Raw genomic sequence first — 24,153 nt, 5'->3', positions numbered from 1 at the left:
ATTTGGATGGTGCATGTTTTAGGCCAAAGCGCATAACGTTCCACACATAATGACCAGCAGGAGTGCTGAAGGCAGTTTTGAATCTATCTTCTTATTTTACCGCAACCTGCCAAAACCCAGATTTCATATCAAATTTGGAGAAAACTTTAGCTCCTGCTATTCGGCTTATTAGGCTTCCTTTGTGGGGAATAGGATCTACTAGTACAAAATTTAGAGGTTTGTAAATTTTTAGTGATTTGGGAACAACTCTAATCTGTTACGAGTGTTTATATACATAGAACCCATAGCAGTTCCAGGGACTGCTAGATTCTCTGATCAATCCTCTTTTTAAGAGATTTGAGATTTCTTTTTGGCACATAGTTCAGTACTCGTTGTTCATAGGTATGGCTCGCCTCTTGCATGATTTTCCATCATATTCTTGTTTGAACATCAATGAAATTCTGCCTTTCTTTCTATTCTAGAAAGCATTTGGGTTTTCAAAACAAGAACCCTTTTCTAATTTCTCTCTCAGCTCTGAGATTTTTTATTGTACCTTTGGGGATTGTAGCTGTTCTTTTATTTTGAGAGAGGACTCGAAGTCTTTTAATTCTCCCTGTTTTCTTTCTATCAGATTAACTTCCTGCATAGTCTGAACCATGGCAGATATTCTTGGTGTTGAAATAAAAGGCAATGTGATGGTTTGTAAGAAACCTTTTTTATTAGGGACATATATAAAATAGCCATCTTTTCCATCTTGTAATCTGGCCGATCCATGTGGTTCAACAACAACAAGAAAAATATCACCTAAAATACAATTAATTGGAATATTTCTGACTGCAAACTTCATTTTCATACAATGTCTTGAAAAAAAAGAGTTTCACTGGAGACTTCATATTGAAAACCCAGTGTACCTACCCCAGTGACTTGCCTATATGCAGGAGGTGTCCAATATTTGGCTGGGATCACATTTTTGTTTAAAACATTTATGTCTGCACCCGAATCTATTAATGGTCTGAGAGTGAAGTTTTCTCCTTGTATATTAACATTTAATAGTACATGGTGCTGCTGATACTGAATGGTCATGATATTCATCTTGCCAAACCCTATGCCACTATTTTTCATATCTTTAAAAATCTCAACATTAGGATTTTCTGCTCGTTCTTGCCATTTTCCCTTTTCTATCTCAGAGATTTTTTCTTTTAGCTCAACTATTTCTTTTTTTAAATGATGAATCTCATGACTAACTTATCGTAGAGTCAAAGAACTTGGTTTTGTATGTTGTTGGTTTCTTTGAAAATATTTTTTGTTTTTCTCATAAGAAGCATCAACAAACAGTGCTTTAGAAATATTACCTTTTGAGGTGTTACCAAGATCTCTGTGTCTGATTTAAAAAAAACTTTCTAGAAGTTTTTCTTTCATTTCTCCTTTTGCAAGCATCTTGATGTCGACCAGAACTTTTGATTCATCATCATCAATAGTGTGTGCCATACACACTTTCTCTTTGGTTGGTGCCTTTTCTGTTTATGTTTCTGAGCTAAAGTCTAAGTCTCTCTCATAAGTGGTGCAGTTGCATTCATCAGTATCTCTATAATTGCACTATTGGAGATTCCCCTGTTCTTCACTATGTTCAAACTTAGATAAAAACGAATCATATTATTCTGATGAACTGCAACAATTTTGCATCATCAGGTGTACTTCTTCCTTGAAGTGGATTCTAGGTCTTCTAGAGGCATGTTCTTGTGTCTTTTTGCCTCTATTTTCCCTTGACTCTCTTCCTTGAGGACATTTTTTTGTAGTATGTCTAGTCTGTCCACATAACCAACAGGTAATCATATTTTTTCTTTGAGACTTAAGATGAATATCATTGGCCTCATAGTAGTGTGTTCTAGGCACTAATTTATATGATCCTTTCTTGTGCCTATTTGACTTATGATGATGACTTTTAGCCAACTGTTTATGACCTTTCTTTCGGGTTTTTTTGTGTTTTCTTCTTTGTACAATTGGATAATCAATAATCAATCCATATTTTCTTTAGATGGATTTGTTGTTAGGTAATTTGGACATCTTTTGTAAGGAATTATTGACTTTCATGCTGATCCAAAGTCCTACCAAGGCTTTTGTTATGTTGCAATATATCTCTCCCCATGTGTAGTTTTCAAAAGATGTTTGGAACACTTCTTGTTGGTGGATGTATTCAACAAATTTGGATGGTAATGCTGCTAAATATACTTGTTTCTGGAGGTCATTTTGACTTTCAGGGTTTAGGGTTCCAATAATTCAGTTTTATCTTGGAATACCATATGAAACCCATTGATGAACCTCTGAATTTTAACCTTATCATTCTTGAGATATGGTACATACCTCAATAGTCGCAAAAAATTGGTGACGTATTCATTACTGGTCATGTGACCCATTTTGAGTTCATAAAACTCTTTTTCCTTATTGTCATAGTAGCATTCAGACAATTATTTCTCTCTAAAGAGCTTCTCAAACTCCTCCCATGTCAACTCCTTCTCGGTAATGGCTCTAGTATTCTTCATATCCTCCCACTGTATGTTCAATTTTCTTGTTAAGTTGTAAGAGGTGACTATGGATTTCATATTCTCAGAACCATCATGTATTCTAAAGAACTTCTTCATCCCTAGCAACCATGCTTCAACGTTTTTTTCCTTCTTCACATCCCCATTGAATGTGGGTGGATTTTCCTTTTTAAATTATTTAGGCATATGATCCTTTTCCTTTCTCTTCGAGGGATGGTGATGGCGAGAGTGGTGGTATCTCTGGGTAGCAAAACTAGATATTTTTCTTGAGCAAGACCCCAGTGCTCTAGCCCTTCCTCCTAGAGTACTCAAAGGTTCTCCCTTGGTGCAACATCTTCACTTCAATGCCTAAGCCTCTTTCTATGTCCATCACCATCTGTTGTGTTGGTTTTTTCTTCTGACTCATGAAGGTTTCTTTTATTTCTATGACTGGTCCTCATTTCAGATTGCCTTTGCCTCTATTAGTCTGAGAGACTTTGTAGGGTGACTAATTGATCTCAACCTACCTTTCTTGGGATCTTACCAACCTCTCATTATTGGCCTTAAATCTCTTCACCTCATCCCGAAGGATTCTTAAGGTTTCCATCCAATCCGGGGAGTGATTCCCTCCCTCTTTGCCAATTGATCTCTCCTGTTCATTGGCTCTGACTCCATCACTTCCATGTTAGGGCTGATTGAAACTATATTCAAACATTTTGGTTCTCATCACTATATCTTTTCTAAATTATGTTGCTTGTGATGTGCTATCAATCACACACATTGTTATATATTTTAAAATAGTAATTAAACACAAAATCAGGATCATGAGCTTGCATTCATGGGTTTGTCATGGGGGTTCCTATGGTAAAAAACCAACTATGTTAACATAAAATGCATTTACAATCATATGCATCAGTCATTCAATTATGATATTGGTACGTAATTAATGATAACAACATATTCACATCCATAATTCTACTCCCATCAATTTGTTAGTCATCTCTTAACTTACCTTAACATAATTTTATTAATAAACAACAAGCACATTCCAGACTGACTCAGTAGCTTACAAGCGCATTCCATGAAAAAACCCATCCAATCCAAGTATTGAACTTGGATGATCTTATACCACTTTGTAACGTACCCAACCCCTTCGCTTCACATTTGAGGAATGGGGTAATACATTTTATTTTTATTTTTTTCTCTCTGTTGACTAATTCAGTGCAGCTCTAGGACCCCGACAAACCTTGAGCTTGCAATCTTGAGTCCCCAACAAAATATCGATCTTCCAGCTGATGTATCACAAATTTGGGTTCCTCATGATGTCTCAACTCTCAACTTGTACCCCCCCATCAGACCTTCTGTCTGATGTGTCATGACTCTGCGACCCTCATGACATCTCAACTCTCAATGTGGACACCCCTGTAGAATCTGACCTTCCGGTTGATGTATCAAGGCTTTGAGGCCCTTAGCATATCTCAAGCACACAAGTGAGAACCCCCTCCCCCCCAATAATTCAACCTTCTAAGGTAATGACACAAAGCGATAGAGAAGTTCTCCATCAACCAGTGCACTGCCAACTGACGATCCCTATTACCTGTGGTTCCCAAGACAATTAGCCATCCATGTTTACAAGTTTTACAAACTTCGAGGTCTAACTGTCACCCTGGGGATGCCATGCCAAAATCATCCATGCCACATGTTGACCCGCGAGAGGTCCATGCGTCACTTGTATGTGGTTACTTTGGCTACCCATAACTCCCAAACTGCTTGCCACATGTCCTTCATGATATCATACTGACATCATCTCCTCCTTGACATAAGTCTCCATCCGTCTCATTTAAGGAGAATGAGGGATTCCTTGGTGACTGGGTTTGCACTTGTATTTAATTAGTAAACGAGATCCCTCGAACCTAGTGCCCTTTAAGAAATCATTCCATCCACACTCTGAGGTTTCGACCTTCCAGAATTATAGGGTGGCCAATTTTGACAGCTTCCTTACCTGACGGATCCGAGTGACAAAAGAAATTTCCATCATCGTCTCTTGACAGAACCCTGATTCCATTTACCATCGATTCTCCAACTGCAAATTGAATTTTCTTCTAGACTTCAGGGTATATGACTTTTCTGCCTATCACTCTAACCAATCACACGAGGAGAATCTGGTTCCACCAATTGGAGGCCTCCCTTGACTAGGGTTTTGACTGAACAAAGGGTAAGGTTAGCCCACACTTTTTCTATAAGTTCATGGACTCAATCCTCTGTATCGAACAACGCCTTCCTCCTCATTGATATGTTAGATAAAAAAATTTACTAAAAAGTGAAAGTTGTTGAAATGGCTCGAAAATGGAATGACTGGATAGATCTCATCATTTTAAATCTTGTGAAACTCATTTCACAGAAAGAAAACATTGTACGCTCCCATAAATGAGTTCTGATCGATTTGGAAAACATGCAAAAATTTTTGTAGGGCTGCCCAGTCAGTAGTTTGTACTACTAACATGGCATGCTCACTGGGCTTACTGATTTGGAAAATGACTGGGCTTCAAAAAGAGCCAACAAAATCGCATCACTTGTCAACCTTGTAGTGGTGCTGAGTTGGCAGTGTCTTATCAGTCAATTTGGTGTTGGTTATGTGGACCAACTAGAGGCCATTACGTGGCCCATTCAGAGGCTGCCACGTGGTCGTACTGCTAACATGGCATGCTGACTAGGCCTTCTAATTTGGCGAATGAATGGGCTTCAAAAAGCTCCAATGACATCGTGCCACTTGTCAAGTTTGTAGTGGTGCTGATTTGGAAGTGTCTTATTGGGCAATTTGGTGTTGGTTATGTGGACCAATTGGAGGCCACCACGTGGCCCAGTCAGAGGCTACCACATGGCACCTTGGTGGCCACTAAAAACTTTTGGCAGGTCAAATTAACCTCCGTGGGATTCAAACATGTAACCTCTTGCAAACTAAACATCGCCATCATCATTGCACAATGGATGGCCCTTTTTTAAAGGACCTACATATATGGTATTTCGATTTAAAGTGGTGGAGGTATGGTAAAAGGGCCGAGGGCTAGCCCTAGCCCTAGTCACTATGCCAGCATGGACCAGGGGATAGAGCTTAGCCCGCCCCCAACCTTAAAACAAACCATGTGACGATAGTGGTGAGAACAAGGGCCGATACGGAGGGGAGCTAGATCATGTGGGTTAGTCCCAGGTCACATGGAGTTCCCATGTGACCATTGGTGCACATAGGAGTTAATGGAGAAATTAACGGTCCCATAATTTGCACCAGCGGTACACAAATTTGTCGCTTTGTTAGCAAAAAATGGGGCGAAATTGTAGGACAGTTGCTCGGACTTGGCAAACCTGTGGGTCAACTAACAACAAAACTTGGGAAGTTCATAAGTTTGTCCATTTTTGGTGTTTTTGGGAGAAGAAAGAGGCTAGATAGGTGTTTTGGATAACTCTGAAGCTCTTGGATAAGTTTTGAAGCCATATGAGCACTATAACTCATTGTAATCGCTATTTTGTGAGCATAATGAAAGAGGTCCAAGAATTGGAAGTTAGACCATGAGACATAGCCCATGACGGATGAACTCCTTCATCACTTGTTGTTTTGTGGTTAGTGTTATGGTTTTATTCTCTACAATTTTCTGCAATTTATGAGTTAAATTCAAGTTTTAATATGTGTATGAATTCAACTTAAAGATCCATAAAAACTCATTTTATTAACTTGTGATTTACATAATCCTCAAGAACATACATATACATATCAAGTTTGGTATCATAGATTAGGTTTTTCTTTGTTGCTGTGAGGATTTAATTGTTTACAAGTGTTTCTTATGCTTACAAGGTTGAGGCTCAAGAGAGGAGAGGGAAATCTTGTGGGTGAGTGTTCTTAATTTGGGACAAGGACAAGGAGAGAACAATTTCCATAATCTCCACCACAAGTTTCACCTCTTTTTCTTGAAGCTTCAGTAAGCATGTCTCATGAAGGAGGAAATGATAATATATTAGAGGATGAAAAGGCTTTCAGAAAAGAATTCTTTTACATGACTGAGATGGTGAAAGTTCTCTATGAAGAGAGAAATTAAAGATTGTAGGGTGAGAGTTCCAAGGCTTCAAAAGGAGAGGGTTCTTTTGGAGGAAAAGGAGGAGATGATGACAAGACTTACAAAGGAAATGGTGGCAAACTACCCTCTTCTCCACCGTCATCTCCACCTCCATCCCCAGCTTCATCTTCTTCCTCTTCCAAAACAACCTTTACTCAAACACCTCCACATATCCCAAAGGGTCATGGTAAAACTCCATTATTGAAACTTGATATTAAATTTGATTTGCCTATGTATGATGGTGAAGTGAATGCTAAAAGACTTGATAATTGGGTTCGTCAATTTGAAGTATATTGCAGGATTCAAAACATCAAGGATGATGGAACAAAGATTCAGCTTACTTCATTAAGGTTGGAGAGTGTTGTATTGATTTGGTGGGAAGCCAAAGCACAAGAGGAAATGAGAAAGTATGGTAAGGTCTCAACTTCTTGGATAGATTTTATTGTTGTACTTAGAAGACAGTTTTATCCATTAGCTTATATGCAGAAATAAATTATTGATTGACAGAATTTTAGACAAGGAAAAGTACAAAGTGTTCGAATTTATAATCAAGAGTTTAGGAGAATATCACTAGTACTGGGTGTAAATTTTTCATCTCAAGACACTTTTTTAAAATATATTGGAGGTTTACATAGCTACCTTAGGCACACTATTCTCATGTTCAATCCCACAAACTTAGATGAGCTTTGTGTTCAAGCCACACATCTAGAAGCAAGAGGGAAACATAGTTCATATGAGAAAAGTGAGAGTTCCCTTGAGTATGAAGAAAAAGGAAAAGGTAAGTTTTAGGTGAAAAGGGAAGAATAACGTTTCTATTAAAATGGAAAAAGAAAAAATCACATGAAAACATTGTTTGAAAAATGGCCATGATGAAGACCACTATTGGAAACTCAGTCCAGAGTTGAAACCCAACAAATTTAAAAGCAAAGAGAAGGAGAAAACAACTACAATTATAGAACGACTTAGGTTCAGATTCAGGAGATGAAACCAATATTACTGCAATGGGTTTGAAAGGTAAGAAGATAGCAAGCACTAGCTCTTCAAGTTGTTCCAATAATACTCAAAATGATGAAACAAGAATTGAGCTTTTCCATGATAGATTTGTTTCAAAGCATACCAAAATTGACACTCTTTTTGATAGTGGCTCTCAGGCCAATCTCATCTCTGAAAACATTGTCAAAAGTTTGAACTTGGAAACTATTCCACATCATAGGCCCTATCCTTTGGGTTGGGTGTGTGACAATGCATAGTTCCAAGTAACTAGAAAGTGTAAATTGAAATTCACAATTACTGCAAATTTCATAGATGAGGTAGATCTTGATGTAGTGCCATTATATATACGTGGTATAGTTTTGGGAAGACCATATCTTTATGATAGGAGAGAAATATTTCATTGCCATGAGAATAAGTATCACTTATTAAAGAATGGAATTGAGTACATAGTTAGAGCTCATAGAAAGAAGATGAGTTTGTCTCTTATGCATGTTGGACAAATGAAGAGAATTGTGAATGCAAGTCAAATGTTTTCTTTGTTATTTTTCAAGCATCAAGATGTTGTGAATGAGTCATTTCAAGGAAATGAATCAAATGAAAAATCGGATTTCATTAAGGTTTCCAATGGTTGTAATAAGTTGTTTCAGGGTTCTAACATGTTGCCTCTTAAAAGAGGTAAACAAGATGAGGAAACATTGCAGCAACATACATCATTGTTGAATAGTGATGGGAACAAGACGCCGGTGCTAAAGAGTGAAAAGGTCAACGAGAAAGTGCCAAAGAAATTTGAAAGAGAAGGCATAGCTTCCACAAGTTATTCTTTGGGGCTCCAAAATGGTGCATGGCAATGGCGAAAACACTTGGTCAAGAGTCAAGCCAAGTACAAGGCAAGACAAGCTAAACATCATCATGTCGACAGTGTTCGAGGTGAGAAGAATTTCAAGTTGTTTAAGTTTCCTTTGATTGACGACCGAGGAAGGAATATGTTTGTTCCTTCAAGGATAATTTGTTATTCTGTAAATTCTGGGAAATTCCAGCAAGATAGTATCTACAACAACAAGACAGGGTCTCCAAAATCAAGGAAAAAGAGTAGTTTTCATGAAAAACTCAAATTGTTGAATTCAGTCAAATTCTAATGGGTTGAGACTGGAAGGGTGAGAGGGTTGTACCCTCATCTAATTGTTCAGTAATAAAGAGATTTTTGGGTCCAAAAGCTTCCAGTTGGGAGGAGTGATCCATTGGATAAAAAATATGCTAAAAAATGAAAGTTGTTGGAATGGCTCGAAAATGGAATGACTGGATAGATCTCATCCTTCTAAATCTGGCACAACTCATTTTGCAGAAAACAAATGTCATATGCTTCTAGAAATGAGTTCTGATCGATTTGGAAAACATGCAAAATTTTGTGCAGGGTTGCCGAGTTAGTAGTCTATACTGTTGACGTGGTATGCTTACTGGGCCAAAAATTTGGAAAATAATTGGGCTTCAAAAAGAGCCAATGACATTGTGCCACTTGTCAAGTTTGTAGTGGTGCTAAGTTGGCAGTGTCTTATTTGTCAATTTGGTGTTGGTTATGTGGACCAACTAGAGATCGCCACATGACCCAGTGAGAGGCTTCCAAATGGCACCTCAGTGGCCACTAAAAACTTTTGGTAGGTTGAATTAAACTCCATGGGGTTCGAAAATAGATCCTCTTGGAAACTAAACACCGCCATCACCATTGCACCATGGGTAGTCCTTGTTTAAAGGACCCATGTATATGGTATTTAAAATTAAAGTGGCGGAGGTATGGTAAAAGGGTAGAGGGTTAGCCCTAGCCTCGATCACCACACCCACAAGGGTTAGGGGTGGGACCGGGGGCCAAGGCTTAGCCCTCCCCCTCCCGAACCTTAAAAAAAACCATGCGACCATAGCATCGAGACCAAGGGCCGATACGGAGAGGAGATAGACTGTGGGGGCCAACCTCAGGTCACATGGAGCACCCGTGTGACCACTGACACACACAAGAGTTAAGGGAGAAATTAATAGTCCCGTAATTTGCACTGGAGGTACACCAATTTGTGGCCGCGTTAGTGAAAAATGGGGTGAAATTGTAGGACAATTGGATGGACTTGGCAAATTTGTGGGTCAACTAGCAGCAAAATGTGGGAAGCTCATAACTTTCTCAGTTTTTGGTGTTTTTGGGAGCAAAAAGAGGCTAGATATGGGTTTTTGATAGCTTGAAAGTTGGTGGAGTAGGTTTTGAAGCCATTTTAGCACTTTAAATCATTGTAATCACCATTTTATGAGCATAATGAGAGAGGGCCAAACATTGGAAGTTGGACTAGGAGACATAGCCCAAGAGGGGTGAACTCCATCACTTTTTGTTTTGTGGTTACTATTATGGTTTTATTCTTTGCAATTTTCTACAATTTATGAGTTAAATTCATGTTTTATATGTGTATGAATTCAACTTAAAGAACCATAAAAACTCATTTTATTAACTTTCAATTTACATAATCCTCAAGCACATGCATATACATATCACTCATTCCTTCCATGACTCAGTCAAGGGACCTCAACTCTGCATCACACAATATCTTAGACAGAGAGCTCTGCAACCTCCCTGAATACCAGCTCTATTGCCGCACATGCTTCTCTAAGCTAATATTACTGACTATAGATCCATCTTAAGAATATGGTAGACTCCCAGCCATGTTTCACGATTTAATGACGATACCCTTAGTTACTTAGGGTTGTCAATGATATTATCACTGCTACTATTGGGATATAGATTTTCCAATGGGTTCCTGGCCCGTGAGTCTTCCCTTCCCAATGGGAGGGAATTCCACCAATGGTGGCATAGCTGCTCCTGAGTCTCTTTCCTACCATGGGCTTTGTGCAGACCCCTGAGAGGTTCCTACCTCTCTTCCCACACACCGACGGTGCCAGACTCCGTGTCAAGCCTGAAAACAACTTCGTGGTGGTATGAAGAGCCTTTGGATGCCTTGAAAACCACCCTATGATGCCAACAAGATGTATCCAACCTGTTGAAAATGCTAGGCTGAAGGATATTCATGCAAAACTGGTAGCTCGAATGGTCCTAGGGGAAAACTCCGCTTGACATTAATGCATCATTTTCCATGTAACACAGTAACTTGTAAGATGACAAAAAATGACATATAAGAAAATAAAAACCCTACTATTGTAGAGGGTCTTCCATTTAATCTTCATATTAATAATAGGGGTATCAAAACCCACTATTTTTCAAGTGTTAATCCAAGCTCTCACAACTCGTCCCTGGCATGTGATGAGTTATATATATTCCTTAATAAGTTATTTATGTGCTAATTCCACACTATTAAACATGTATGTAGATCCAGGCTCAAGTCAGTGTTGTGGCTTAACATTTGTTATCATGCGGTTTGTTATGCCTATTATGCATCAGATGTTCTGTGATTATCATTAGCAATAATTCCACACATTTTTTCTTTCAGCTTTTACACACATTCATATATATATATATATATATAAGCAAATGTGTGTGGAATGATTATTAATGATCATCCCCATAGAGATGTACCACATATGCAAGCATAATCAACACAATGCAGTTCTTGAATCCAGAACCATTATCTACAACAAGCAACATGAATCATTGGAAGATGAATGACATACAAAGATACTTATCTTGGAACTTGTAGGGAAACTAGGTCTAGGACAAGGACTCTCCACCCAACCGCAAAGAGGTGCACCCACACTTACTTACAACAATCACCCCCAAGTTAGATTCAAGGGTATGGGGGGTTGCTTGCTTCTAGGACCAACACACCAATTTCCACTGAATTAGGGACTCCATAGGTCTTCCTTCCTCAATACCCCCAACTAAAAACGAATTTCTTGGTCGACACTAAGAGTTGAGAGAAATCTAACGTCACTCCCGAGTGCACACATAGTGATTCCACCCCTTCTAGGGAGTCTAGAACCCATTGTACCATTAGGGAAATAGCCACATGTCTTTGTTCCAGGTTTCCTCTGCTTCTTCTCTAGGATGGTATCTTCCCAATTAGTTACAGGGCTCCAAATTCTACTATCTCAACCCACAGCCTCCAAGGGACCAAATTTATTACAAGGCTTCAGAGATTTCATCCCAACCCATAGCCTCTAGGGACCCAAGATGTTACAAGGTCCCAAAGACATCTGTCTCAACCCATAACCTCTAGGGACCAGGGATCCTATATCAACCCATAAGCTACAGGAACCCAAAGCTGTTACAGGGCTCCAGAGACTAGCTACTCAACCTACAGCCTCCAGGGATCAAGAGCCAATCTGCTTATCTTCTCTTCTCTTCATCGTTTCCTGCTAGAAGCCCTTTTTGAGTCCTCCTCTCATTACCACTCTTATGAATATCCCTTTCAATTATGTGTCTCTATCTTTTCTTGGGAAAGTACCCTCAAATTTTTCATTGATGTACTGTATTTACATGTATATATGCGACATTAAGGACAATAAATAAAATAAGGGGGGAAGGAATCTATTACCCCCACTAGTTTTTGATGAAAATTTGTATACCTTCATATTAGGCTGGTTTTCTAGAGATATTTTTGGCAGGCTTCTGATTATGTTAGATATATTTTGGGGCCAATATGCCCAGGCTTATATGTTGTTTTTGATCATATGGTCAAATGGAAAAGATTGTACATATTGTAACTGGTGTACATATTTTCTATATAATAAAATAATATGAAACAAGTTGGCTACAATACCACTCCATGGTAAGAGTATTGGAGACATGAAAATCCACAGACATGGGCAACAATATTGATGGCAGTTGGTGGTGATAGGTGGACACCGAGGCCCACGTGGCTTCAGTGTGCGACATGGTGGATAGGTTGTACATTGTGGGGAGTATATGTGTGTGTGTGTGTGTGTGTACATACTTGCCTATAGATACGGGGGATTATTGTTCATTCATGATCTATATGTATTATCATTGGGACGAGCATTATTTGAAGGAGGATGATAGTTTGGAATTTTGTCTTGGGTGACAGTTGGTGAGCCCTGAGTTTCGGTTCTGATACCAACTTGGAGCTCTTTCTATTATGACATGGAGGGTGCCTCACGAGGGCTTTGCTGGGGGATAAATACCATACCACGTTGATTCATATTGTGGGATATTTATTGAGGAAAAAATGACATAATATATGAGGGGATATATAGCAGGTATAGAGTTTTTATACTCAGAGGTATAAAAAATTGAGCTCAAAGTCAACGAAAAAATATAAAGGGGTATTCAAAATATTAATGAAAAATGGATACCTATAATATTTAGTGAAAGTAGGGGTTTTTAAATTGGGAAGGTGTGCTGGTTTAGTATTGGTAGGGGGTTAAATAATGTGATTTTTAGAGGTATTTTCCAATATTTAGTCAAATTAAGGTTATTGTTTAATATGTCACGAATGCACATGATATGTCAGAGGTTGATTGAGTGAATCCCCTGTGGGGTGCCTGAATAGTTTTGGAGCAACATGGATGTTGGGATGACATTTTAGCAGTTATGGCCTAGAGGGTGCCCGGAGCCCTAGAGCAACATGACATTGAGTTGGGAGCTTGCTCACGAAGATTATGTTATTATTGGTTTAATGTTTTTTGTGGAGTTTCAACCCCAACTTGAGGATGACCCATTGTTGAAATTAATGAACCATGTAGTGTATGATAGGGTGGAATGTAGAGAGCCCATAGCTTGTTAGATTATCTTTCAAATATAAGTGTTCTTGATCAGAATTATGTTGATTTTTTTATATGTATGTGCCATGGTTATCTTATGACATGCGCTATTGTTTTATAATGGATGAAAACCCTAGAATTGCGGGTTTTGTACTGTCATATATAAATTCATGATAATTCCGCTGCACTTATATTTCTTATGTCTATTTATTTTGATATCTATTAAGATGCCAAAATCACTGCTAAATGCTAGTACCATTGCATTTATTATGAATTATAAGTATACAATTGACATTATATAATTCCACATTTATATCTATGAAAACCAAGTTGTCTACCTATACAAAATCATATGAATTAAAGGTTGAGGAGATATGGCATCACTGAGTAGGAGGTTGGGCAAATTACAATCCTAGAAGCCTACTTATGTTATTTTTAGTTATTTTTGAGGAAAAGTGGTTAATTTGAGGATTTTAGAATGGATCCCTTGGATTAGATCCTCTTTTCGTGCATAGTCATTGCGGCATTCAAAGACTTCATTCATGAGTTCTTGGAAGTGTACTTTGATGATTGGACAATGTTTGGATTGGTCAAGCGTCATGTGCAAGTTTGCGCTTAATGTTAGATACGTGTCGAAGGTACTAGATTGCACTCAATCTAAAGAATTGTTTGTTTTGTGTCCCTTTTGGGATCCTTCTAGGCCATGTGGTGTGCAGACAAGGATTGATGGTAGACCCCACGAAGATGATGGTGATAATCAACTTGGAGGAAACAAGGAATGTGAAACAACTGCGCGCGACCTTGGGGCATATTGGATACTATAGGAAGTTCATCAAGAGCTATGCCCAGATCATTGCACACATGGAGAAGTTGTTGAAAAAGGATGCTACGTTCTATTGGAATGATGAATGCTAGAAGAGCTTGGATGTGCTGAAAGAGAAAATGGTCACCGCGCCAATCGTAGTCTTTCCAGACTGGAAGAAGGAATTTCATGTGCATGTGGACGCCTCATGTATTGTGCTAGGGGATGTGCTGACACAGGAGGACGAGGGGGAATTAGACCATCCTATAGCATGCTTGAGTAGGAAGCTATCCAAGGCTGAGAATAACTATTCCATTACAGAGCACGAAGGACTAGCCATGGTATATGTGCTCCAAAATTTCAGGCACTATTTGCTGGGTGGACATTTTAAGATTTATAGGGATCATTCTACGTTAAAATACCTAGATAATAAGCATGTGTTGGGGGGGAAGATCTACAGATGGTTTTTATTATTCCATGAGTATGATTTTGAAGTTATTGTGAAGCATGGACGATTGAACGTGGGACCAGATCATCTGTCGTACATCGAAACTGGAGAGGAGCCCACTAATTTGGAGGAAGGACTGCCTGACATGCAGCGCTTTTCAGTACGAATCACGGACAATCACTTTGAGGATATCATACAATTCCTAACAACGAGGACTGCTCCGGAAGTGTATACGAGCCAACAGAAGAAGGAGTTAATAGTGCGTGCAACAGGCGTTTCCATCATTGCACGAAATCTGTACAAAATGAGGTTTGAAAAAATATTGTGATGCTATGTACTTGACTTTGAGCGAAGCAGCATCCTCGCAAAGGCTCTTGGAGGAGCTGTAGGAGGACATTATGTAGGAAAAGCGACAATGCATAAGGTTTTGCATGCTAGATTGTGGTGGCCAACTATGCATAAGGACGTGAAAGCATATTGTAGGGCATGTGATACATGCCAAAGGACTGGTAGGCCATCATGAAGGTATGAAATTACGTTGACACTGCATGTGACATTACAATTGTTCGAGAAATGGGCGATTGACTTTGTGGGACCAATTCAGCCTTTAGGAAAGATAACAGGTGCGCGGTACATCATCACTGCGACAAGTACTTGACTAGATGGGTAGAGGTGCAACTTTTGAAGGACTATACTGGCTCGACAGTAGCGAATTTTCTTCTTCAATACGTATTGAAGAGATTTGGTTGTCCAAATATCTTGATGAGCGATCGTGGTACGCACTTCCTTAATGAAACAATCAATGCATTGATGGAAGAATTTCAAGTGTATCATCAGAAGAGCATGCCTTATCACTCGTAGGCCAATGGGGATAGCAGAAGAATTCAATAAAATACTAGAGAATGCACTGATAAAGGTCTGTAATGCTCAGAGAAGTGACTGGGATATGCGCATACTAGTGGTGCTATGGGCCTACAGAACGACTTGCAAGAAGTTGACTAGGCAAACGCCTTTCAGACTTGTGTATGGCGTAGAAGCTGTGATGCCAATGGAATACATTGTACCTAGTCTATGCATAGCAACACTCACAGGAATGGCGGATCGCGGAGCCTTGGAAGAGAGGCTCATGCAGCTAACAGAGCTTGAGGAGGATTGATTTCTAGCTGTATTTCTTCAACAAGTTCAAAAGGAGTGCGAAAAGGCATGGCATGATCAACACATTAAACTACGCACCTTCAAGGTAAATGATATGGTTTTTCTATATGAGAGCAAGTTTGATAAATTTCCAGGAAAATTTAGGATTCACTGGCTCAGGCCCTATGTCATCAAAGAGATTACTGATGGTGGAGCAGTTCAATTGGTTAAGTTAAATGGGGAGCCCTTCCCAGGAAAAGTGAATGGTAGTCAATTGAAGCCATACATTGGTAATCCAACTAGGTGACTATATGAAGGAAGAACAATGTTAACACTCTAGGCAAATGAAAGGAGGTGTGGACTATAAACTACACTGCCCGGTCGGGGAACTACGCGATGAAGAAACTACATAGAATGAGGATAAAACTACATAGGTCAGCCAAAACGTGATTGTTAAAGTCACTGTTCATGATTTTATGACGAAAAAAAGGCCAAATGGAGTGGGGGTGTGGCATTTCAGACGAAATTTATGGGCAAGATCCTTGAAAATCTGCTGCCAATCTAGCATTAATGAATTGATTTTGAGGGGAACAGTCCGATTTGAATTCAAAATGGTCTATAAGTTACATGTGATTGCCCAATGAAGAACACTTGGCATTTTGAGTATTGAGTTGTTGAGCTCTCAGACATGTATGCACCGTGAATTCTTTAAAGCTCTGATAGCGAGTTCAGCATTTGAGAAATTACCAAAGGAGACACAAGAACCGTTGAATAGCATCATGTCGACACTAGTATAAATCGTAGGTATTGAGGAAGCAGTGACAGTCGAAGGGGCTATGCCAGAGGTTGTTATGGAAGTAAAGGGAACTGCTCCAGAGGTTGTAGAGATACCCAAGTCGCCAGGGTTTCCTAGACCAAGGCTAACCTAGACCTAGGAAGGCGTGAAAGGCAAGAAAGGAAAGTATGCCACGACACCACTGGTGCGCATGTCACCTAGGAAAAACCCACTGAAGGACAAGCCCACTGCTCAGGAAAACGGAAAAACCATTAACCTAGAACCGGAGGGGGAAGAAATTGAGGATATCCCAATGGACCATGAGGATCTTGGGATAGACAGGTAGGATGTTGAAGTTGAGGAGTATGACCCCATCACTAAATTACTTGAGTACATCCCTTTGCATAGGGGCAAGGCCAAGGTGCCTAAGGACATTAACAAGGTCACCTTATACACACCTCTGCAACCAGATAAGTTTGTTTTTGAAGGACCATGCTTGACACGGATTCCATTGTTGAAATTGGAGGACTAGGACTTAGCTGATACCGAGCGATTCCCTCACTTGGCAATAGACCAACTGATGCACCGCGTCCTCCATAAGACCATCGGGGTGACTGTGTTGGAACCATGGAAGTAGCTGAAAGGAGTGGATAAGGTAGGCTTGCTCAACTTGCTATGGGTGTCACACTACAATTGCACACCTATTACCTTTCTGGTAATCAAGCAACTACTGTGCTTGGTACATGATGGGTGTCTGTGGCTGGAGGAGACAATACCCATCATTGATAGACTGATCCATAGAATCATGAGGCCACCGCAAATTAGCCCTCGCGAAGGCCATGAAGAAGAAGTTCGAATTAGTAAAGAAGTCGCGTGGCTATGCGATTACAAGTATTTCCGACCCTGCGGTCAAAGTGGCCACACAAATACTGGCAGGGAAGGTCATGCAGAAGTGTCAAAGTACTAGCGCCTATCGTAGCTCTGGCAGCCCAATCCTTAGAGGCAGCTCATTTTAATTAGGCCCACTACCTCTGCGGTGAGTTCCTTGCGAACTGCTGCGAGGCGTAGGATCTCAACAAGACCTTGCACTATGGGTGGCTCTTGCTGTCCATCGTGCTGGTAGCCTGGGAGCTACCCAAAGACAACCAATTTCCCTCGGTTGTGTTGGACCTGCCTGAGGCCACGAAGTACGCTTCGCTATGGGCGACTAAGGATCCTCAGCAGATCAAGGACAGCAAGATCTTTTGGATATTGATGGAGATGAACGTGCACATGGCCATCAACCATAAGCTACAATTGTTGCCTACTGTCTTTGATAAATTGCAGCTATACGTGGAATTTAAGGTTGATTTCCACCATGTATCCATAAGGGTGTGGAAGTACCCCGAGCAGAAGCGGCATGACTTGCCTTAATTAGCTACGGATGATGCGATTCAAGTAGTTATTAACAATTGTCCAACAGAATGGCACACTGCCTCAGACTTAACGATGGGATCCAGCAAGACAGTCGCACAACAGAAGAAGGATGAAGTGTAGAAAATTTGAATAATTTAACACATATTCAACAGAGATTATCCTGATCATGTACTATTGTGGAATACATACACAATACATAAGCTCCTCTACGTTGATCATCAATATAGCAGCATCAATAATAATAAAACATCAAGAGCATTCACACATTAACACAGTATGTAACCCAGGGAAAGCATCTCGCTAAAAACCCCAACTATCTGTATATTAATGATTGAGACCATGTAACATTACAAAGTACAATGCTTATCACAAGCAATCTAGTACCAGCTCCACCTATTACACACAATACAGCTAAGATTTGATCTCCAAATCTATTCCACTGATTGCCTGCCTCCACTGCTCAATACCTGCTCAAGAATTGATGAGAATGGTTTACCAAACTCGTATTTCACCTGCAAAGAATCACTCACACTGTGTTGGATGTGGGAAAAGGCTATATTACTGGGAAAATACATGATCAAACTCATTGGCATACTCAATCCCTTGATTGTGCAAGATCTGATGCAGAACTATAGTCACAACTGATAGCAATCTGGTTCTCTAACACCTGTCCCTGCTGAACTGAACATGCACTGACATGCAACTGAGTTAACTGATGTATTCTATAGTTGCATTATGAGTTAATAATTAGTTTAACAACTCATCATTAGTCTATTTGCAGTTAGACTAACTACAACTAGTTTAACAGAGTCAAACTGAACACAACTCCATCAACTCCACAATCAACTCCACCAAACTCAACTGATTGAGTTCTAACTGAAGTCATGCATGCAACAACTCAACTGACTCATAAGAAAAGCATACTTCCTTCTGACAGCTGCATGGGCCACATATGTAGCTCAAACTGAAGTGCTCCAAGAGAATAAGATCAAGTTCATAGTCCATATATTATTATGAGACAATAATATTTGACTTTTCTATTTTTGACAGCCAGTCTAAAAATAGACTTTGATCACTCATACTGTGATCACTCATACTGTGGTCACCCACACTGTGGTCACCCACACTGTGATCACTCATATTGTGATCACTCATACTGTGATCACCCATACTGTGATCATCCCTGCTGGGATCAAAAATAGAACTTGCGCCATAATTTGCATGCGGGCCCACTTAGTGAAGGTGACTCTTTTCACTAAGCTCCATCATCTTGTTGCAATCTCAACATGAAGCCAAACTCAAGATGGAGCAGCTGCTTGAGAAAAGGAGAAAGGAGGTTGAGGATAAGTCTAAGGCAGACCACACTTCCACACAAGAGACAGGTGGACAAATAGGAGGAGAGGAGCATGAATCCGACAAAGAGAAGTTGCCCTCCCCAGAAGAAGAGGAAGAAGAGGACGATCCAATAGAACAGGGAGGAGAGGACCCGCATACACCTCCATTCTGTATCAAGTGTCCAAGGGGACAAGAAAATGTAGGGCCACAGAAGAGTTCCAAGGCCAACAAGATGTCCATGGACTTGATCAACCTAATAGAGGGGGATTTGAATGACATTGGGGATAAAGTGTGGGATGTCACCGCGGAACTGCTGTAGCAGTTTGAGCAGTAGTCGCAGTAGGCGTTGGGGGCCATTCAGGTGAATCTGTGAGAGTTGTAGATTCGAGCAACATATATTGGCACAATATCCATCAATTTGGACATTGGTACTTCAGAAGCCACCAGGATTCTGTGTGCAAAGGACTCTTGAACCATAGTGCTTCCAGATGGAGCACTGATGACAAAGATTGAAGCTAACAGGCCCACTGTCATTGCACTCAAGGGAGTAGGGCTAAACTTGGCAGCGCTTCCTATTGAGGCACTCCACCTACTGTAGGATGGGGTGATCGTGGAGTTGAGGGCCCAAGAACAACATTCTTTTCAGGTGATTAGCGAGCATAAGATCAACAATACTCAGATGGGTGTGCAATGAGACTCTGCCCTTGCATCCATGATGGAAATCACTAACACGAATCAACACATGATTAAGGCAATGGAGGAAGCATGCCGAATGGTCCTGAAGTTGACCATTATTGTTGATGAGCCGGTAGATGTGTGTTCACAAACTCGCTATGGGGGTGTGCGACGCTGGCATAGAATTGGCAAATGTTCAGTTGGAGATGAACCTCCAAATTTCATAATTGCAGTTGAGGGCCCAACCTTCGACTCCACCGAAAGTGAAGAAGTATCACGCGATTGCTATAATAGAGGCAATAGCGACAGTAGAAAGTGTAGTGGCAGTCTGCACAATGCTTTTTAAATAGTCATTCGAAGTACTAACTAGCCTACAAGGACACCCCATTGTGCAGAGGCTAGAAACAAAGGTGCGAGAGCTGCAACAATGCTATGATGAGGTAAAAGGGATAGTGCATAATATTTCCCTCACACAGAGACTCGCGAAGTTGCAGGAGGCCAAGGCATTGAAGGAGAAGGTAGATGCAGCTCAACACAAAGAGGCAGTACTGAAGGCGCACTTGAAGCCTTGGTTGGACGAGGCCTACTTGATCATCACCTTCTTTGAAGGCAAGCTGGATAGTCTGCAGGAGACTTAGCAGAAGCTTCAGGTTGACAGTGCAGGGCCAACAACAGAGCAGTTGGTCGAGGAAATAAAGCAGGCGGTCACACAGTGCAACGTGCAAGGTAGCAGTCGTACAGGTCAAGCTGGGGGGTCTTCACGTCAATATCTCCATGCTAGCAGAGTGACTCGAGGGTGAGTCACCATGTTTGTGTTGGGGGCCTGTTGGGAATGGGTTCCCCCAAGAGCCAGTTTTGGGGCTAAAAGCCCATGTTTTGGGGCAGAAGGCCCAATTTTTTTAATAAAGATGTAAAGCCTTCGAATTTTGAGCATGAAGAGGTCAAAGGGTTGTCTGTCCTTGTTTTGTGAAGTCTCATGTCAGCTGTAAATATATACCAATGGTCCGCGAACCATGAAATTGTATAAAAAGGGAGTCTTAGAAGAGTCTAAGAGAGGAGTAGTAATAGTAAGAAGGATTTTGGGTAAGAAATTATAAGTGTTTTCGAGTCTTAGCATAGGTAGAGGCTCTGCAGCTGAGTGTGGAGAAGCCTAGGGTGGAAGTCCACAACTAAGTGGGTGAACCCCTGTAGCTATGTGTGCAGGGTGGATCGAATCTATACTGAACTTGAGATATCAATAAAGAGAAGTATTTTACATATCACTGTGTATTTTATCTATATTTAATGCATCTGATTATATTATGATACGATCTAGGTTTACATTATAATGCTTATTTAATGCGCTAATGTATTCAAATATATATGTTAAATGTTCGCAAGCAAGAGTAAAGGATTACACAAAGGTAACTGTAAATGCATGGTAGATTAGGCAACACTTAAGATAACGTGGGAACTTATATAGTAACGTAGTCATATAGGCACGTAAGTGCTTGGAACTCGGGTTAGGGTTACGCGAATATCAGTTGGGTACCATCGCGGAGGTACTAAAGGATGCGAGAGAATGAACATCGATAAGCCCTAGAAGCTTATTGATCTGTACGAAGGCAGGATCAGGAAGTATAGAACGACATCATGACCATCTCAGGGTGTGGAAACTTGGCTCCTGCATCCCCCCATACTGCTTCAGGTGAGACTTCGGTCCACGCTCCGTGAGTTGATGCCGAAAGGGCCAGTATTGTAGGGATTTTCTTGGCTAACTATTGTTGAACCTGGGTCAGGGCCCATATATATATCTATATCTATATATATATATATATATATATATATATATATATATATATATATATATATATGTATATATATATATGTATGTATGAACTGAATATATAGATGAATGTGTGTAAAAGATGAAAAAAAATGTGTGGAATGATTGCTAATGATCATCTCCACAGAGATGTACCACATATGCAAGAATAATCAACATAATGCAGTTCTTGAATCTAGAACCATTATCTACAACAAGCAACATGATTCATTGGAAGATAAATGACATACATAGATACTTATCTTGGAGCTTGCAGGGCAACTAGGTCTAGGACAAGGACTCTCCACCCAACCATGGAGAGGTGCACCCACACTTACTTGTAGCCATCACCCCCAAGTTATATTCAAGAGTCTGGGGGGGTTGCCTGCTTTTGGGACCAACACACCAATTTCCACGGAATCCATAAGTCTTCCTTCCTCAATCCCCCAACTGAAAATGACTTTCTTATTCGACACTGAGAGTCCAGAGATACCCAACCTCACTCCTAAGTGCACACATAGTGATTCAACCCCTTATAGGGAGTCCATAAACCACTATACCATTAAGGAAATAACCGTAGGTCTTCATTCCAAGTTTCCTCTGCTTCTTCTCTAGGATGGTATCTTCCCAAGGCTCCAGAGATTTCATCCCAACCCACAGCCTCCAAGGACCCAAGCTGTTACAAGGCCCCAAAGACCTCTATCTCAACCCATAAACTCTAGGGACCCAAGCTGTTATAACGCTCCAGGGATCCTATATCAACCCACAACCTCTAGGAACCCCAAGTTGTTACAAGGCTCCACAGACTAGCAACTTAACCTATAGCCTCCAGGGATTGAGAGCCAATCCCTTTCTCTTCTCTTCTCTTCAGTGTTTCCTACTAGAAGCTGTTGCTAAGTCCTCCTCTCATTACCACTCTTCTGAATCTCCCTTTTAATCCTATGTCTATATCGTTTCTTGGTAAAGTACCCTTAACCTTTTCACTAATGTACTGTATATACATGTATATATGTTGCACTAAGGACAGTGCATAAAATAAGGGGGGAAGGAATGTAATACCCCCACCAGTTTCTGATGTAAATTTGTATACCTTCATATAGGCTGGTGAGTTAGAGACATTTTTGGTAGGCTTGCGAGCTTATGTATTTATGTAGAAATTTTGAATAATTTAACACATATTCAACATAGATTATCCTGATCATGTACTATTGCAGAATACATACACAATACATAAGCTCCTCTATGTTGATCATCAATATAGCAGCATCAATAACAATAAAACATCAAGAGCATTCACTCATTAACACAGTATGTAACCCTGGGAAAGCATCTCGCTAAAAACGCCACACTATCTATATATTAATGATTGAGAACATGTAACATTACAAAGTACAATGCTTATCACAAGCAATCCAGTACCAGCTCCACCTGTTACACACAATACAACTATGATCTGATCTCCAAATCTATTCCATTGCTTGCCTGCCTCCACTGCTCAATACCTGCTGAAGAATGAATGAGAATGGTTTACCAAACTCGTATTTCACATCCAAAGAATCACTCACACTGTGTAAGACGTGATCATAGGCTATAATACTGGGCAAATACATGAGCAAACTCATTGGCATACTCAATCCCTTGATTGTGCAAGATCTGATGCACAACTATAGTCACAACTGATAGCAATCTGATTCTCTAACACCTGTCCCTGGTGAACTGAACATGCATTGACATGCAACTGAGTTAACTGATGTATTCTATAGTTGTATTATGAGTTAATAATTAGTTTAACAACTCATCATTAGTATATTTGCAGTTAGACTGACTACAACTAGTTTAACAGAGTCAAACTGAACACAACTCCATCAACTCCACAATCAACTCCACCAAACTCAACTGATTGAGTTCTAACTGAAGTCATGCATGCAACAACTCAACTGACTCATAAGAAAAGCGTACTTCCTTCTGACAGCTGCATGGGCCACATCTGTAGCTCAAACTGAAGTGCTCCAAGAGAATAAGATCAAGTTTATAGTCCAAATATTATTATGAGACAATAATATTTGACTTTTCTATTTTTGACAACCAGTCCAAAAATAGACTTTGATCACTCATAGTGTGATCACCCACACTGTGATCACTCATACTGTGATCATCCCTATTGGGATAAAAAATAGAACTTGCACCATAATTTGCCTGCGGGCCCACTTAGTGAAGGCGACTCTTTTCACTAAGGTCCATCATCTTGTTGCAATCTCAACAATTTATGTTAGGTATATTTTGGGGCCAATATTCCCAGGCTTATATGCCTTTTTTGATCATATGGCCAGATGAACAAGATTGTACATATTGTAACTGGTGTACATATTTTCTATATAATAAAATAATATGAAACAGGTAAGCTACAATACCACTCCATGGTAAGATTATTGGAGGCATGAAACTCCATATACATGGGAAA

At 40.1% G+C, this 24,153-nt stretch overlaps 1 pseudogene; it reads right to left on the bottom strand.

Moving 5' to 3' along the window:
• The window catches only part of LOC149262683 (subtilisin-like protease SBT3), a 46,830-nt pseudogene that overhangs the window by 8,402 nt on the left and 14,275 nt on the right, over positions 1–24,153 (bottom strand).

The sequence above is a fragment of the Pinus tabuliformis genome, chromosome 6 (assembly GCF_031772625.1).
Source record: "Pinus tabuliformis cultivar Carrire ecotype Pingquan chromosome 6, CPIR1, whole genome shotgun sequence".
Taxonomy (NCBI): domain Eukaryota; kingdom Viridiplantae; phylum Streptophyta; class Pinopsida; order Pinales; family Pinaceae; genus Pinus; species Pinus tabuliformis.
Note: the sequence above shows the minus strand (reverse complement) of the source record. Positions and strands in the feature narration are given on the sequence as shown.